This window comes from Rhinolophus sinicus, chromosome 1 (genome assembly GCF_057876585.1).
Source record: "Rhinolophus sinicus isolate RSI-liver-muscle chromosome 1, RSI-T2T, whole genome shotgun sequence".
Taxonomy (NCBI): Eukaryota; Metazoa; Chordata; class Mammalia; order Chiroptera; family Rhinolophidae; genus Rhinolophus; species Rhinolophus sinicus.
In genome coordinates this window covers 12,012-22,500 of record NC_142501.1, presented here as the reverse complement: position 1 = coordinate 22,500, position 10,489 = coordinate 12,012, and positions in this window count along the sequence as shown.

Here is a 10,489-nt window from a genome sequence, read left to right as displayed (position 1 = left end):
CGGCTCGGGACGGGAGCGGGCGGAGAGCCGCTCGACGCGGAGAAGCGGGAGGCGTCGGAGGCCGAGCCGCCCCGCCCCACACACCTCGCCGCGCGGCGTCAAGCGCCGCACGCGCCCACAGCAACGCGGCCTCAAAACCGCGCCGGGGATGCCGGGCCCGGGCCCGTGCGTGACCCTCCCCCGACTCGGTGGGGGGAGGCGCGGGCCGCGGTAGGCCGGGAGAGCACCGCTCGGGGGCCCCTCGCCACACGGAGCGGAGGGGCCCCCTTGGCTGGCCAAACTGACACGCGCAGATGAGGGGCGGCGGCTGGGGGATGCGGTACCCCAAGGCACCCTCTTCGGATCGCTAGAGAAGGCTTTCTCACCGAGGGGGGCATCGCCCCCGACCCGGGACACGCCCCGTCGGGCACGGGCCAGAGCGCTCGGACGCCGGCGCCTGGGGTTGGGGGTCTGCGGTACGGGTAAGAGGGAGACGGACGACGGCCTCCGCGAACGGAGGCCTCAGGCGGGAGCACAGCGCGCGCAACGACACGAGGGCGAAAGACGCCGTCGTCCACGAGTAGCGTGAGCGCGCCGCACACCCCTTCACAGACAGCCAGCGGCCGGAAATTCACCGGCCCCGGGCCGCCACGACCGCCCGCGCGGCACCTGCCCCCAGCAGCGTGGGGACGGGTGAGACGCGGCACGGCGCCCGTCCGAGTCGGGCCCCGAACGCCAGACGCGAGCAGGGGGCACACGACGAGGCACCCGCCGCCTCCCCGCGAGCGGGGAGAGGGAGAATGCCTCCTTCCCTCCTTCGACCTTACCGACTCGACCCCCGCACACACACTTGACCGGGATTGACCCGACGGGGCCGCCGGGAGCGGGAAGCGACGCCACCGACTCGGCCTCGGGCACCTGAGGGACGACCTGGAACGCTCCAGGGGCACCACCAGAGGGCCGGGCGAGGCGCGCAGGGCGCGACGGCGGGACGGCCCTCCCCGCCGCGGGGAGAGCCGCAACGCGAGACACGGCCGAGGCCGGGCGGAGAGTGTCCGCTGCGTCAGGAGACCCCTGGCCCCGCCGGCGCCGTGAGGCAGGAGGCGGGGGGGAACGGGGTCGGGCCGGAGTCCGCACCCCTGCCTTCCACACACCGCCATCGGGCGGGCGGGAGAGGCGAGGGGCCCGCAGGCAGAGCGAGAAGAGCGGTCCCATTCGCCATGAATGTCCGTCCCTCGTCTGGCGCGGCTTAGGCCCGGCCCGGGAGAGCGCGACGTCACCACATCGATCGGAAAACACAACGGGCAAAGAGGCCACGGGGGAAGGTAGCGCAGCGAGGACAACGATCAGAGGAGCCTGCTTCAGCCTCGCCGCACACCCCACTTCCCGCAGGGCTCGGCTGGCGGCGAGGGCCCCGCGAGGAGGCAGCGCCTGCCAGCGGCAGAACGGGGCACCTAGGCACCCGGACCGCGCCCGTGTGAATGCACGGCGAGGGGGGCGCGCGCGGCGAGACAACCCCGCAACGCCTGCCACCCCCCGCCACCCTCGGGTACCAGAGACCGGAGGGCTTCGTGTCGACCGCGGGTCCTCCGGGAACGCCTGGATTACGCGCGAGCCGGCGCGCAGGCCCAAGCGGGCGGCTCACGAACCAGAGACAGGAGGGCCCGGGCACCGGGCGGCGGGCAAGCGCCCCGCGGGGGGGCACCCCACGCGCTCGCGCCGAGGAGCCCGGCCCCCGTCGGGGACCGTTCGCCAGAGGACTGCGTGTCCACACCTCTCCGGTGGCACAAAATGTCGATCTCTGGCGTAAAAAATCACCGCGCCCGTCGGCGGCGCCTATCCACGGACCTCAGCGGCCTCCTCGGAACCGGTCTCGGGCCACCGGACCCCGGTCACCACCCCATCCCCGCTAGCGGGAGGAGCGGCTGGGCCACCTGGTCGACCCCCGAAGCAGGGGAGCCCCGAAGACAGGCGAGGAGGGCGAGGAGACGAGATACTCCCCACCGCAACGGTCGCAGGCGCGGGCAGGGGCCGCCACGAACCACCGCGCCTCCGAACTGGGACTCGGGGAGGGGGCGTGAGGGGAAACGTACCACCGAGGCGCCTCCGACGAACGGGCCTCCGACGGCCCACCCCCACCGGCCCGGCCGCCCGGTCTCTGGGGACGGGAAAACGGGGGAGGAAAAGTCGAGTCGGACCGACCGGGACCCGCGCGTGCCCCCCGTCCCGGTCCACCTCGCCCTCCACGTGCCTCCCCGCAGGGCCCGGCCCCGGTCCCCGCCGCCGGAACGGGACTCCGGAGAGTCGCGTCCGGCGACACCGTCCCCCGCGAGCACGCACGCGGGCCGGGGACTCCCTCCCCGGCCACACGCGCGGGCGGCGTACGGTCAACGTCTCCCGATCGGGACTTGGGTGAAAATTCCCGCGGAGGGGCGTCCGACGACAGGCCCGCGGGAAGGACCGCGGACGGGCCCGCGGGGCCCTGGCCGGGCCATCCCGCGCGGCCCCGGGTCGGCGGGCAGCCTCCGGAGCGGGACGCGGGGGAGAGAAAACAAAGTGCGATCGACACGGAAGGGCCGACGCCGGGCAGGCCCGGCCGCGGGCCGGGCGGGCGGGCCGGCGCGCGGGCGCGTCCCGCCCTCTCAGCGTTCCTCCGCGAGCGGAGGGGCACGGGCGAGCGCCGGTCGACGCGACCGGGCAGCCCGGGGGACGGGCGGCGGTCACTCCCTCAGAAACCTGCACCTCCAATCTCCGGCGAACGGGCGACGCGCCGTCTCCACGGCACCACCGGGACGATTCCGCCGGTGACGCCGGCCGCCCGCGACGCCTCCCCGGGCACAGCGGCCAGATCCCTCCCCTTGGCGCGGTCGCCGGAGCTCCGGAGGGAAGGGACGATATAAAAGCGGCCGCCAGGTGGCGCCCGACAACCGGAGCGAACGTCAGCGGGACGGATCCGGATCGCGAGCCGGCGAGGGCGCCCCGCCGCCGGCACGGTCGCCGGACCTCGTCCCGGCCCACCTCGGATGGCCTCTCCGGGCCCGGAGCGGGCCGGCTTCGGCCACCGAGCTCCCGGCCGCCACGACGCGACCCCGGCCGCTCAAGGGGGACCCGGGGCGGGCGGGGGAGGGGGGAATCTTGGGTTTGGTTTCGTTTTCTTCCTTTTGCGCGAGATCTTGATCGAAAGACAGCTCACGTGCGACGCCGTATTCGTCTCGGACACACGTGGTAGCCAGTCCACGGGGACCCACCTCCTGGAGTACCGTATTTTGCACTGTATAACCCCCCCCCCCCCCGGTAGACCGCGCACCCACGTCTTTGGCCCAATCTTTCGAGGGGGGGGGGAGGACGTTTCCTTTTAATCCCCTCCCCCCCCCCCCGTGTGTCTTTACGTTTCGGTACCCATCTTCTGCATCACAAGGGAATTCTAGCGTCCAGTCTTTGACGCGTTCCAGTATGAGAAATTTTACGTAACGAGTAATTACAGAACGCAAGAACAGGTGCGAGGTTCGAGACGTTTCACGTACCGGTCACACCCTCAAGGCCTTTTACGCACCCTTGAAGGCCAAGAACTCTTGGCCGCTGCCAGTTCCTCCCGAGTTCCACAAAACCGATGATCCCACGCCAGGGTATTGACTTATCGGTCATGCGGATATCGTGATCGACGTCTAGGATCACGCTTTTAACTCAGAAGCGTCAATAAAAGAATGAAAAAATACTCAACCACGTACGGAATCGGCCCGAGCCGCGTAGAACGCGCATCCTCATCTTCCCCTCAGACACTCGGGCCAAACGGTGCGCATTATACACGGCGATTTACGGCATCTGTTTCCTATCTGGAACTTCGGACCTCTCCCTCTTCTCTATGTCTCCCCCGCCCCCTTTTAATGTCTCAATGACAGTCCACGGTCAATACCATTCCATATCAGCTTCAGGTGTACCGCACAGCGGTTAGACATCTAGACAGTGCAGGAAGCGATCCCCCGGACCGGTACCCACCCGGCACCACGTACACGGTCACGACCACATCCTCGGTCGTGTTCCCTCTGCTCGACACGCCCGTGGCTATTTCTTTATCCCTTCCCCTTCGGCACCCTGCCCCCAACGCCGTCCCCGCACCATCGCCCCGACCACACGATCCGGTCCCCGTGTGACACCGTCCACGGTGATCGCCATAGGGTCGACTACATTCCTTACGCCGTACCTCACAGCCCCGTGACTACCGTGCCACGACCAATCTGTACTCATTCACCCCTTCCCCTTTTCACTCCCCCCAACGCCCCCCCCTTCCCGGATCTGTTTGACCGGGAATCGGGGGGTGGGGTGGGGGGTGGAATACGTCGTCGTCGTCGTCATCATCACCGTAAGTAATAATAAATCCCCCCACCCCGGCCGGGCGTCGGCAGGAACGGGAAACAGACCGCCCCCGCGCCACTCCGGGGCCGAGGCCCGGCGCCTCGGACGTGAGTGAAACCACGCCCGGGGCGCTCAGGCCTCCCGGCGCTCCCCCGAGCGGCTCCCGGGCTCCCGGGAAGACTCAGAAGAATCTGGGGGGCCGTCGACCGCAACACGGCAACCGGGCACGTATTCAGAGGACGACCGCGACCGCGGGAGCATCGTCTCCTTTTTCTTCCCCCTTTTCATTCCATCTTTTTCCAGCGGAGGGAGGGGAGGGTCTCTCCCAGACAGAAGAAGCCCACGAGCCAGACAGGTGACGTCTACACACACGCACGGTCCCCAGTGCTCGCGTCTGGCGGGGTAGTGCAGGATTGTGAAATGACGGTGCCGGCCGAAACCGATACCGAAGACAGGCCACGTTCCAATCGTCCCCGTGACGGGGGAGGGGGAGGGGAGGAGGGGGCGGGGGCGGGGCGGGGGGGGGGCGGAGAGCCGCTCGCAACATTCAAACTGTGGGGGTCAAAACGTTACACACGCCTACACGGACCGTCACGATCTTTGGCGAGTCAGGACAATTCACCTTTCAACATTCTGACCCCCCCCCCCCCCCCCGTTTTCGGGATCGGTCACTTCTCCCCGAGCTCCTACGAGGGGGACGTTTCCACCACCGGCACTTCCCCGTGACGTTTCATCTCTCTCTCTCTCTCTCTCTCTCTCTCTCTCTCTCTCTCTCTCTCTCTCTCTCTCTCCCCCCTCTCTCTCTCTCTCTCCCTCCCTCCCTCCCTCCCTCCCTCCCTCCCTTCCTCCCCCTCCCCTCAACGACCCTGCACCCCAGTCGATCGGGTCGCAGTTTCAGCGGTCAGTCACAAGGTGGCAGTGTTGTCGCGCCCGTGCTCGGGAGTCTTCTAAGCCCGTGCCGGTTCGCTTCAAGACACAACCCCTTTCTAGTCTCCGTCTCCGGTCACCTCTTCAAAAGAAATACTCTCATTTGAGGATCCGTTTGGGCGCAGAGAGGAGTAGGAGACAACGCCGAACACACTAGAGTGTCTGTGTGACTGCACGTGTGTTTTTATCACGGTGGTAAAAACAGACAATTGATCGTTTTCACAGTTTATGAGCATGCAGTTCACTGACGTGAAATCTGATCCCCTCCTCGTGGACAAAAAAGGAGGCACATCCTAAACCTGACTGGTCTGGAAGGGGCCAGCCCTGCAGGCGGCAGGGTATCGACACCAAAAGTAAACACATAGAAATTACTGCCGTGTTTCTCCAGAATGAGATCTAGCCATACCATCAGCTCTCGTGCGTCTTTTGGGGCAAAAATTAATATAAGACCCTGTCTTTTTAATAGAATAGAACGTCATACCGGATTTTCTGTGAGACTGGGTCTTACGTTCATCTTGACTGCAAAATACTCATTCGAGCTGATGGTCCAGCTAGGTCTTATTTCGGGGAAGCGTGGTAACTGAAAGTGGGTCGTAGGCAGCGGTCACATCTCTGGCCCGTACTTTTTCGGACAAAGGTCAATGTTTACCTGCAGGGAGACCCTCTGTCGTCTCTTGGCATTGAAGATGACAGACCCTCGGAATTTCAGAGTCATTCCTCTCTCTGTACCCCTCGGGGCAAGACCTGCCGCACCGGAGCCCGAGACCACAGAAATCCTCACCCTCCTCTCGCGGGCCGAATACCGTCTCCGTGCTGTAAACATTCATGATTCACTATCTCGCGTCCACCGGTGTAAAAGAAAGAAGTATGTGTCCTCCATTTTACTTTTATCCGATCCCACAGATCTCTCCACTCTTCTCTCTCCAACCCCATTCGACTACCACCGAGGGAACTCACGTGATCCTCCTTACGTCTCTTCCTCTGATTCCGATGTACAAGGTGTGATCGGACGATACGGTGAATGGGTAAATATAAGGAAATTAGGACACCGAAAGATTCATCGCCATCATCTCCCCTCAAAATACTCCCACTCGCCTCAAACACACTTATCCCATTGTCATCGCCACTCTCTATGAGGCAGTTCTGGAAGTCCTCTCTCACGGGTGCCTTTAGTGGCCGTGTTGTGGCTGCCTCGATATCCTGAATCGTTTTGACTTCGGGGGAAAGCCAGAACTCGTACGGTCCCAGAGCCGGCGAATAAGGCGGAGGAGGACACACCGTCGTGTGTTCCTGCGACGGGAATCGCCGTAGGCCAGAAGCGATGTGTGACGCGGGGCGTTGTCACGACGGAGGACGATTCACGGCCTGCTGTAAAACACGCCTTCAGTCAACCGTAGCTCACACACGACTGACCGCACAGAGCGAGTGGAAACTCGTCACGCACCGTTACTACCACCTCTCCCCAACAATCAGACCCGAGCGGTAAATAAGCCCCGGCATGATTTTTCATGAGACGGCCCCCGAAAATGAGCCCCGAAGCATATTTTGCAGGAAAAAATCCACACGAGACCCGGTCTTATTTTTGGAGAAACACGGTAAGGTTCGATGTGCCGCTTCCTACGTCGAAGATACCTGCCTTTGTCTTGAAGGGCACGACGCAACAGCGTTCACCGTACTTTGTGATCACAACGGAGAAGCTCCGTGTCGCTCATCGCTTCTGCTATGGCGATCTCTGTCGGATAAAAATATTATGGCGTGTCCTTAGCCACCTTACTCACCGGATCTGGCACCGTGTGACGTTTGCCCCTTCCCCCGAGTCAAAATGACCGTGAAAAGGCAGCATTTTTAAGTGATGCGGGACATCGAGGCGGCCACGACGGCACACGGCTGTGTGAAAGAAAACCAGACATCGATGTGTGTGAGTCATCCACGGTATGTCTAACTTCCGTGAGAAAAGTAAATTCTCACGGCCTGCGAGTACTCAAACAACCCGAACGGGGGAGAAAATAAACACACATCGCGTGGGATTCTGTGTCAGTACCACGTTTGCTACCGGTTTTAGCGAGACGGTTTTACATTCTACGTTTACGGAGGGAAGGGGACACAGCCAACGACTCTCTGCAGGTTGACGGCACTCGGGGTGCTCGGGAGAACTGCACAAGGTCCCTCCTATTTAGGAGTTAAACGGCCCGTCGGGGACCCCTCTTTCTAACCTTTTAGAAATACTTGGCCCCCCGGGTCCGAGGGGTGGGGCTGGGGGGAGGGGCCGGTCCCCGTATCTCCTGAGTGCCTGCCGAAACTCTCCTAAGTTAATAATGGAGAGAAAAGAGAATTTAGGTCAGAATCTAAACTCACAGGCAGCCGTTAGAGGCAGGGCTTACGGGTCTCCTGACAAAACTTTTCCAGAGTCCTTTCTAAAGGACGATCGACTCGTGTGACTTTTCCTCTGTGGTACGGGCCATTGGCAAGAAACGGGCCGAGTACGAGCCCAGATCTAGGGGCTCCGTTCGTCTTCACAACCAAACAGGTTTTAGAGGCAATAAGTCCAGAGCGAACAGCTGAGAAAGGGTAAGCGGCCCTTGTATTCATCGGGAAATCAGCAGGCTTCCCTGCCGCATCGCAGGTCACCTGTGGTTCTTCCCCTGTGATGATGACGGTCTTCTTGAGAGCTGTGGGAAAACTCGGGCCCCGTTACTCGATGACAGCCATTTGCAGGGAAGGAGTTGGTCCCCCCGCTCCCTTTGGAGTAGGGGACAATCTCTCTTCTGCCTGCCCTTGTAGTCTGCACAGGGAGCACAGCTATTTTGGAAGATTAGCGTACTCCTCACTCCGGTGAATCTGGGCTTCTATATCCAAAGCGGGCTCCTTTGCCTGGCGTGCCTCTTTTGGGGATGCCGGGGTAGCCCTGAGGTCGTCTCGGCCTTAGCCCGTGTATAACTGCAGCCAAAAAGTCTGGCCTGTCTCTGGCCTCGTCTCCGGCCTTTCTGCTCCTTTTTTCCCTCCTTTTCCCTGTCTCACTTGTGAAAGACATGGTAACAAATTTCCCGGCCTTCCTTAGCATAGAAGCCTTCTCGTCAGGGATGCGACAGGAAGTCGATGACTCCAACGCTCTGTGAGGTCAAGGAAAATATCGGGCTAAACTTAATGAATTTACTTTAAACTTATCTCGGTTTTTAGTGAAAATAGTAAAATTCTTCTTTACACGGGTTCATATCTGACCTGAGAAGGGTACAGGAACTCCAGCAGTACCAAAATACAGAGGTTTATGTAATTATTATATGTAAGTATGTAAACGTTACACTCAGTTCTTACTAGTGTGGAGATTTGGTTTTCTCTAGTAACCGAGGACCCCATGATGAGGATGGTATAAAATAGAGAATATTCTGATGGCACCTAAAGCCTTTGCTTTCCAGGCAGAGTTTCTCTCTCTCTCTCTCTCTCTCTCTCTCTCTCTCTCTCTCTCTCTCTCTCTCTCTCTGTAATTTCAGTAACAAATAACACGTTTCCTCCAAAATAAGACCTATTCCGAAAATAAGCCCCAGGTAAGATCTCAGCCAGACGGAAGCGTTTAGTACGTCCTGACGATGTTCCCGAAGAAGATGACACGACCGTAGCTGAACAAATGTAGACTACTGCTGTACATGGAAAAATAAGACATCCCTTGAAAACAAGTCCCAATGGAGCAAAAATTGACCTAAGACCCAGTCTTCTTTTGGGGGAAACACGGTAGTTCCAAAAACTTTGTCCTACGTCGCAGAGAGAGAACAGTCGACTCTAATGTTGCACTCCCTTTCTTCTGATACTAAAATTTATGTACTGAATTGCAGTTAGCTGAACTACATGTGATCTGTTTTCAAGATTTTTCTTCTGAAACCTTTTATAACTTTTCCAGTCCCTCTCAGTGTGTCTTCTTACCAAATGTAGGACAAACTAGTCTGTCCCCCCCCCCCCCCGATTTCTTTAAAAATGTATTTTTATCTCTTATACCTCCTTTGAGAACATATTACTTTATGTAACTTTAAAAATATTAATTAGAATCTGTAACCTGTAGAACCCGAGTTTTTACTGATAACTAATAAATAAACGATTAGCATTTCTACTGGAATATCTAGGAACGTACTTTGTAACTCAGAAGTGTAGGCTCTGCTGGAAATATATTTACAAGTGTTTTGCCATCATATTTTTAATAAAGTACAAAACACATTTATTAACATACCTTAATTTAGGTTTTAGCTTTCCCATAATAAGGAGATAAAAGTAGATGAACGCAGACTTATCTTATAATTAATATTTTAGTATTTTGTTAGTTTGAAATATCTGCATATTTAATACTTTTTATCATGTAACTTACCTTAGTTCAACTCTAAGGCTTCCAGTTACCAAAAGAATTCAGGAAAGCACGTTTAAGCATGCACTCTGTCTCACACACACACACACACACACACACAAGGTAGGCTGATCAAGTTCACGAACTCATCCTAGAAAAAGTGCTACATACCTCATTGCTGAATATCATTATGGTCACCTTTGAAGTACTCCCGTTGGGAAGCTATGCACTAATGCCAGCACCTAGTCCACTCTTCAAAGCAATTTTGGAACTCTTTTTCTGGAATAGTCATCAGAGCTGTCATCGTTATTACTCTTGATGTCCTGAATGTCATCAAAATGTCTTCCTTTCAATATTTCCTTTATCTTTGGCTAAAGAAAGAAGTCGTTGGGGAACCAGATCAGGTGAGTAGGGAGGGAGTTCCGATACAGTTATTTGTTTACTGGCCGAAAACTCCCTCACAGACATTGCCCTGTGAGCTGGTGCTCTGTCGTGAGGCAAGAGTCACGAACTGTTGGTGACAAGTTTCAGGTCATGTCACTTTTTCATGCAGGCTTTTCAGCACTTCCAAATAGTAAACTCGGTGAACGGTTTGTCAAGTTGGTACAAATTCATAATGAACAATCCCTCTGACATCAAAAAAAAGGTCAGCAACATCGTTGCGACAGCTTCACACACTTTATTGTCCTGCTTTGTGCGTGCGTGCGTGCGTGCGTGCGTGCGTGCGTGCTTAATCATTATTACTAAAAAATTTCATTAACAACCTTTTATTTTGCTTGTGTTTCTTCATTATTTTTAACAACTCCAGGAGATTTTAGAGTCTATTATTACCTAAGTCAATTTTTGTAAACCGTGGTATAACAAAACATATTATATTTAACGATAGTGGTAGCGACTTCAAAA